Consider the following 9,517-nt stretch of genomic DNA (forward strand, 5'->3'; position numbering starts at 1 on the left):
TGTCATTTGTGGCATACATCCTGGAAATGACACATTCTGACCTGGTTATAAGCTTCTCTATGAAAATCAGGATTTGGGTCATGTCACGTTTCAAAACCAATTAAATACATGTTTTCGATTTAGAAATTTTGTGTATTTTTTTTTTTTTTTGGGGGGGGGGGGGGGGGGGGGGCATTCAAAGCAAATATTTTGTAATATGAAATAATTTATGGAGTACATTGTGAATTCGTAATCTATGTTTTTAAATTATAATTTGAAGAAGTATGTGTTGATGACAGATCCTTTTACTGTAAACCAACTAATTTTCGCGACTTTTGAGAATAGAAAAATAACGCGAATATCAATCGTCGCTAATATGTAAAACTTGGATACTTCCTAATTCAAATACATCAAGAAAATTTGAAAATCGCGAACTTTAAATCGCCGCGAAGTGGACTAGAAAGAGCGAAACGCGAAATAAAGTATCCGCGAAAATAAGTTGGTTTCAGTATCAGATATGTTTCACCATGCATGCAACAATTTGTATGTAAATGTATACTGGTAAATTTCATCTACGGTGATATGGATGGATTTTTAGTTGAATAACAAAATACATGCATAGATATAAGAAGATGTGGTATGAGTACCAATGAGACAACTCTCCATCCAAGCCACAATTTGTAAAAGTAAACCAAAAAGGTCAAAGTACGGCCTTCACCACGAAGCCTTGGCTCACACCAAACAGCAAGCTATAAAGGGCCCCAAAAATAACTAGTGTAAAACCATTCAAACAGGAAAAACAACGGTCTTATCTTTATACACATTTATTCTATTTATTTCAACTATACATTCAATCAAAATAAAAACAGTGAATAGACATTAACAGCATTAGATGAACCGTAATTACTAAGAAGAAGACCACATGAAAGTTAAAATGAAGTACTGAGAACTTTAATACTGTTTAATACATCAAGTTTTACTTGTTAACATTGTCATTTTGGTTGTGGACCATACACACTGGCACTTTCATTTAGGAGCCTGAATTTAAATGTTATGATGTTAAGTACTGGTCCAAAAGTGCAACTTAAAATAGTCGGCCCTGGGTCTGCCTACTGTGTGATATCAAATCTATATTGGATGCTATATCAATCCTCAACCAATATAATTTTCGTAGAAGACTAATTGAAAAAAATAAAGTCTTCTGTTTAAATATATGACAAAGTGATTAATACATAGCAAAATCCAATATATGATAGGACCTAGGTAATATTACGTATATTTTCGACATTTTTTGTCAAGGAAAACGTACATTTTTCAACTCATTTGCCCAAAGGATCATGTTGGCTTTTATTTCTTCTTTTTTCAAAAGAGAGGCGAAAGATACCAAAGGGTTATTCAATTATTTGTACGACAGTGTTTGTGGTTGTCATTCTTTTTGTCCATCTCTTTTTTTTTAATGAATATTTTTATCAGTTTTAGACAATGGTATTGTCATTTGTGCAATACATCCTGGACGTGACACATTCTGACCTGGTTATAAGCTTCTCTTTGCAAATCTGGATTATTGGGTCATGTCATGTTTCAAAACCGCTTTCATATCATCATATCTCTTTTATAGCTGAAATTGGTGACTACAATATTATGGATGAAAAATCTGCTAGTATACGTGGAATAAAATGTACATGAAACCATTAAAGAGCAAGGCCAACCAGGGTCTAAATTGATTTCGCTCTGGGGCCGTTATCGACAAGTTCCTCACTTGGGCTATTCTCAAGATGTTGTTTTCAAATCCAAACTGAATTTTATTAACATTTATAGTATCTTAACTTTATTTGCGTATTTTGATGCTGTAACAACATTATGTTGTATTTGAGCTGCGTCGGATAGAAATCGACCTTATGCAAATTAATATCAATACATCTGTTAACCCATTTCGGGTTGAAAAAATCTCTACGGAACGTCTGTAACTGTTTAAAAAATTGAGTTGTTATAAGAACCCTACAAAACAGACCAAAATTCATCTTTAATTTCGTATTTGAAAGTTCCAAAATCAACAAAAATCTTATAAATGTACATGTATACGTGCACTTGCATAAGGTCGATTTCTATCCGACGCAGCTCATTTCTTAAATTTAGGCTTAATTATAAAAGCCGTATAATTGTTTGAAAAATGAATCATTTAGGCCTGTGCAATATGATTAAAAAGAGCAGATCATGTGTCCACGATTTGCTTACAAGGATCTGAGAACACCCTGTTCTACTTTCTGGTAATTATTACATCAGCCAAAGGCACTTCTGAAGGTGTGTATCCATACAACTAAACCAGAGGATCTCGAAAGGTCTTATAAACAAAAATAAAAATAGAACGGATCGTTGTCAGAGCCTTGTAAGTGTTTGTCGGTTGATCTTTTTCTTTTTCAGCCATGGCGTTGTCAGTTTATTTTCGACTTATGAGATTGAATGTGCCTCTGGTATCTTTAGCTTCTATTTTATTCAATCAAACCAAGGCAATTCCGAGTATTGATCCGATCTAATGAGAAAAGGACATTCTTAACCACAACCATCCTTCGATGCAAAACTTTACCATGTTAATATTGTAACATGTAAACACAATTGTATATCACTCGAATATAATATTAGGATTTATTAACATATAGAAAATTGTTGCAAAATCCTGTTTTAAAGTACATGGTTGAAATTCTTAAATTCTTAAATTAAAGAATCAAGGGAAATTGGCCATTGATCTTTATATATAAATATTTTATATTGAAATGTTGATCCTATAATTGAAGTTACCAGTAAGCAGTACTGAATAAAAATTAAATTTTTAAATTTCCAATTAGAACACATGTATTTTTCTTTTTAAAGAACCACATTCTTACCGAAAGTTTAATTTATCCCTTAATTTCTGATATGGAAAAAACGTAGTAAATCATCTCTATATACATACCATATCAATCCTTATTCGAAAGGAATCACATGTGCAGGCATTACATGAATGAGGGTCTGGATGGGGGTCCTTTATTTCTGTATTCTTTAATTCTTTAGATCATTTTTCTCTATTCTTTATACTTTTTTCCATTCTTCTACATTCTTTATATTTTAGCACCTCATTATTCTTTATTCTTCATTTTTTTTTGGTCCATTTTTCTCTATTCTTTATATTTTTACCGCTTATTCTATATTCTGAAACCCCCATCCACACCCTCATGAATTAATGAATAAAACAAGATGTACAGTCCAAGTATATGTCAATGAAAAAACAATCCAGCGACAAAAATAACAAAACGAAATATTAATCTAGATGGGAAGATACGGTTTTTAACAATGGACATGTGTCTATGAAATATGTCAAGCTATCCCGAATCACAAAAGTTGTGAATATATTTAGCTTGCTGCCAGTAGCTGCAAGTTTGGGTGTGGAAAGTATGTAGACCGAGATAACAGGCGAGAAATTTGGACTGCCACTAAAGAGAGCATGTTGGATAGGGGCAACCATTTTGCCTTTCAACAGGCAACATACGGAGCCATCACAAATGTTTTGCCAGGCTTCTTTAGCTTTCTGAGAACGTGTCTCTCTATACAAGGGGCATCAGATTTAACTCCGACATTCAGACTAAATATGGCTGCGTATTACTTCATCCAGCTCAGCCAAACAGACAGACCTACCAAAATGTCAAACCCTTTACTCGATCAACCTAACTATGAGAAAACGTGGCATAGAAAACAATTAAGTACTAGAAAAGTTTAATTTAAACCACATATTGAAATTTCAATAATGTTTTAAACATGATGTTTTAGGGGTCATTGCCTATAATGTTAAATGCTGCATTTCCAAGCATACATAACTTTGATGTCTCAAGTTGAAATAAAATGGCTGTCATTTCATGTCAAAACAATACCTGAATACGCTGAAAAAAATATAAACATACCTTAAATTACATTTAAGAGCGGATTGGTTCCCGAAAATTAAGAGGTACAAAAACAGGTAATTTAGATATGTGAAACCCTCTAATTTCAATTTCATAATCAAAATTTATAGAAAATAAACTTTCAGCAAATGTTTTAAAATTGTACCAAAAGTCCTTAAGCTTTTATTTGATACCAATTAAAATTACCCATGCATTTTATACATTTTTAAAGTAACACTAACGCGTTACAACTATTTTGTTTAATATACATTCTGCTTCCGGGGATTTCCTCCCCGACTAGCTGGCCCTAATAAGTGGTCCTACACCTATATATTCAATTAAAAGGAGTTTTTAGTGTGTTAATAGCAGGGACGGATCCAGCCATTTTTAAAAGGGGGGTTCCAACCATATGTCCCCACTCAAAAGCATTGATCGTAAAAAAAGGGGGGTTCCAACTCCCGGACCCCCCCCCCCCCCCCTTTGGATCCGCCACTGCATAGAGATGGTAGATTGTGTTATTTGTACAGTATTCACCTATTTTCTTGACCTTCACCCTACGTAAAAAATGTTTAACTCCACCACATGTTGTCGGACTATCTGGGCAATGTATGTGTTGTTACTTGTTTTGTTTTCTTTGTATGTTCGAGTTTTTTTCGGAGGATTTGTGTGTAGGTGGCTGCTGTGGTCTGTTGTACTTTGTGGTATTTATGGCAATTCTTGTCATCCATTTTCAAATGTTATCTGATTTTTTTTCTTTTTTCTTTTTCATTTTTGACTGTGTAAATTATAAAACGAAGTTGTTATACCATTGTTAATTGACATTGCAATTAAGAAACCCTTGATATAATAGATTTGATTCATGTGACATCTTCATTGTTATACCTCATTAGTCGACATTATATAAACAATGGACATGTTCGGAAACACTTCACTAGTAATAGGAATTTCAATGTATTGTTTAGCAAAAGTTTTCCGTAATAAAGAATTAACTGCCCTTTAAAACTTTTACTGTTGGCCTATTAGAAACAGTTTTACAATGATGCAATAAGTACTTTCATACTAAAATGTTCTTAAATGATTAATTTAAACTGAAATTTAAATTTACTCTTAATGTAATTAAACTAAAATTATAACTATTTTTTTTTTTTTTTTTTTTTTTTTTTTTTTTTGGTTTTTTAACCCTCAGATAGGTTTTATAATATCTTATCATTATCTAGAGGTATAGGAAGTCTATAACCTTCCATATTCTAAATTGTCTCACAGTGGTGGCGAACCTCTCGGTTTGCTTTTTTACTTCTTTAAATTGGGACTAAGGATTTTTTCAATGTATTGATATTTTCTCGAAATTTCATTAGATTGTTTTTCAAGAACTATCTTTCCGAATATATGGTTCGTTTACAAGTACATTGAAAAAGAAATTTATTTTTCCCGCATTTCGGAGAATATTGGGAGGTTGATAACCATGATAACTGTATGTTTTTGGCGGTTTTTCTGTAGTTGTACAAGTGATTACGGGAACCAATCCGCATTTGTGATTGTGTCAATAACTATTCTTATAGTGATTGAGAGTTTACACGGAAGAATTTGAACCTGAACTTGAACTATGCCAATGAGGCGAAAACGATTTTTAATTTTCTGTGTTTGAAAATCTGTCTAGCCGCAGACGTTCAACACAAAACTTCAGCATTATATTAATAAGTTTTAAATATAATATATTCATATTAATAAGTTTAGAATATAATATATTTATATTAACAAGTTTTAAATATAATATATTTATATTAATAAGTTTAAAATATAATATATTTATATTAATAAGTTTTAAATTTGATACTTGTTTTCGATAAGGTTCGTCATCAATATACCAAGACGTGCTTTGAACTTATTGAATATATTAAATGACGGTTTAGTCGGCCTGCACTGGAAAGTGCATTCATTTTTTGTTGTTATTGAAGTGTAGATTAAACCTACATGTAAGCTTTTTCTTAGGAACAAATCTTTTTCACGCGAAACAAATATCTTTTATTTTTGGATTCATAAGATCATTAATATTATTGAATTTTGGAAGTTTACCCAAATTCACAATCAAATGTAATTTAGTAATATTATCATATAATTTTTTTAATTTTTTTTCAAAATTCAAGATATTCCCTAATTTTTTTCAAACATTATCTTTTAAAAATAAGGTGTTAGTTCCTTATTATTTTGAAGACACCCACAACTTTCTATTTTTAGTCGAAGGCGGTGTTCCGATTTAATTGATTTGGTCATTTCTTGCCTACTTTAAGAGAAGGTCATCTATTTTCATTCATAATTCAAAACCACAAAAATTTTCTTAAACCAACGATTGTTATGAATAAATATTATTTACGTACTTTAAGGTCACTACAAAAAGTCCACTTAAACCGAAGGTCATATAAATTTTCATTCATAAATATAACTATGTTCCGGAAGGGCCGGAAAGATGCACCTTTATAAACAATACATTGGTGAGAGTCAACTTCCGAAAGGACAAAGTTAATAAGGGAATTGACAATATAAACAACGGATACATGTTTTCTGAAATCTGATCTTCAGCAGAATTTTGTATATTGTAATATCCTACCTCCTATATATTTCAGAGAATTCAGTTGGTTGAGCGACATCACGTGCTGACCAAATATATTTAGTACATAGCATTTTCAAATTGTATTTTCCTTGACATTAGGCGGAATTTTAAGCTTCAAATTCCGACAGATTCCAAGGAACTTTTTATATATATAATCTGCTTTATATTTCTCCGTACTTTATATCTACATGCACTTTTTTCCTTTTTTTGTGGTCAGAATATTTGAAATACAAATGAAGATTTGTGTTTAGAGGAGTAATACCACTATTGTTTTCCCCTATTAGTATTTGTTAAGTTTGCATTTTTCAAAACATTGTGCAGAATTTATTTTTGTTTCAAATAACGAAAATCAATACTTGGCATGAGTTCAATTTTATCCTGTCAAGTACTACAGTGAAAATTCCATATAACATGTCATTGTATATAAGAAAATAATCATCACCCGAAGTTTATCAGGTAACTAACTTTTCGTCCCTTTCTCCTAGTAACCATGCCGTCACTTCAAGTTTCCCAAATATTTCATAGGAACACCAAGTAGAAAATAATGGTGCTTTGAGAGTCCCAAGGCTATATGTTTATGAATCAGAAAAAAAAAATATGCAATGAAATGCAGGGTTTTGATTACCTGCAACAGTCAAATTCAAAGGAATATTTGTATATCCTTTTTAACATGAAACCGGATGAGACGTATTATGTTTTGGTGGTATTACACCTAGAGTGGTGCATGCTGTTCCTACGTTTACAACACTTAACAGGTTATATAATGAGATGTTCGAAAGTGACTGTTGATGGTATTTAATGTAATCATCAAATAATTCGCTTTTTTCTCTCATCGATAAAATATCATAAAAATGGAAATAAGAGGTCAAGGGGGACAAACATCAATCCACAATTCAATTCGCAGAAGGGTAACCAGTTCTAAGGGTCGGGTATGGTATGAAAAAAGTATGTTCTCTCTTTCCACTTGTAATACTCATGTTAAGGGCGGTTTACATTTGGATGTATAAATACATAGTAACGTCTGGTCGATAGGGGGACTTTAAATCCAATTCCTCATGTTACGCAAAGTGCAAAGCTCTCTGCACGAAAGCGAAACGTTTTTTGGAGGTCTTTAGATTACAAATATAGGGCAAACTTCTGCCCTTACTCAACTTACACTTTTTCCAGTTGCAGTCGAGTTTCATCTTTGCCAACCAACTCAAACAGAACCACTCCTATATGACAAAGTGTTCTTGTGGTGAATATGGATGAAATATTAATTCAAACCATCAATCTTTCTTTCTATATAAGTGATCCCCAAATGTAAAATCGTCCTAAAAATGGGGGTCCTATGAGGAGGAATAAAGATTATACTCGAGTGAAGTTGGTCGTGAGATGTGAAATCCAAATCCGTGTGGGGAGATTGACAGACTTGCTCCTTTCACATAAAAACCATGACAAAACAAATTCCATTAGTGTTATGAAGATATAAAGATTGGGTAAGGTAGTGATACCTGCCAAGTATGCCAGGAATTATAATAATGATTAACGCCCATTGGCGAATATTACATACATGTTTTAGGGGCCAGCTGAAGCCCGCCTCCGGGTGCGGGATTTTCTCGCTGTGTTAAAGACCCATTGGTGGCCGTCGGCTGTTTTCTGCTGTTTGGTCGGGTTGTTGTCTCTTTGACACATTCCCCATTTCCATTCTCAATTTTATATTCAGGCAGTAAATTTATTTCATATGAATATACCTTGGTTTGAATTAGACCAAAACGCCAAGTGTGATTTCTATCGTGCTAGCTACACTCACATTATTATAAATAAAAGGTGATACTGAGAAAAGATATTCAATACTTATAAAACATTTGCAAAGTATTTCTTCAAGTTATACCTTTCGTTTATCGACAAGATATATTGTATCCCGGGAATTTTTCTTATGAACATCGACATTTTTATCAAGTTTTGCATTCCTTCTGTTGTTGGCGCTGGTGAGAACGTAATGCTTACACGATGTATCAACAGTATACTGTTTTTTAATAGTGTTGTGCTTTTAATCTTCTTACGACTCTCTGTTAACGAAACAACATTTTTTCAAAAATTCCATATAACAGAAACATGTGGCCCAATCTTTTATGAACACCTAATATTGAAAATTGAAGTACTATTTTTGGATTTTATCGCTCTAACTTTACTTTTTTTTTAATATTTATGAATAGATGTGCATATAATTGAATGTTTAATTTTGTTGTTACAATTTTTATTTTCTTTACTTTGCAGCTGAAGATAATTGTGCAATTCAATCTGATACTAGAGTAATATCAAGAACCTTTGCTGTAGAATGTCAAAATGTCAAAATATTACATCTAAGTTGAAGCCATAGAGGTCAGGTTTAAGGTCATTCAAATTTCATTCATAATTTTTTTTTCAAGTGAGGACAGGAAGTAGGTATGTTCGGAAAAAAATCAATTGTCTATTACTTCCGAAATGACAAAGTAAGTACGAGGTCGCCGTGATATTTTCATTGATATTTTTTGTAGGTTTTCTAAAATTGGATGTTCAGCCGAATATGTCAGTTACTACTAAATGAAGAGTACATGTTAAAAATGAGCATGCCAGTCAAACTATATTTGCATTTCGTTATGTCATGCTTATATGATTTAATAAATAAAAAAAATCCATTCGTAGGCGAAGTAAATTGCAAAAACGTGTGGTTATAATGAACATCTTCTACCTTTGACGCTGAAAGTGAGTGGATAGACTAAATTAGATTTGACAAGTGGCTCGTTTACTTTCCAAACACGACGAATCATCTTCGGAAATCCTCACTCGATTCGGTTTGCTAAGCAAGAAAATTAAAAAAAAATTAACCATTAGTTTCTGATAATATTGGTAACTGATAAGCCCAACAAATAATGCTGAAAGTGGGTGGATGGACTCAATTAGATTCGAAAAGTGGCTCTCATACTTTCTACGCAAACGAATCCTCTTCGGAAATGGTTACTTGTTTTCAGTTTGTTTAGAAAGATAATTTTAATAA

Source organism: Mytilus californianus, unplaced genomic scaffold (genome assembly GCF_021869535.1).
Source record: "Mytilus californianus isolate M0D057914Y unplaced genomic scaffold, xbMytCali1.0.p SCAF_13, whole genome shotgun sequence".
Taxonomy (NCBI): Eukaryota; Metazoa; Mollusca; class Bivalvia; order Mytilida; family Mytilidae; genus Mytilus; species Mytilus californianus.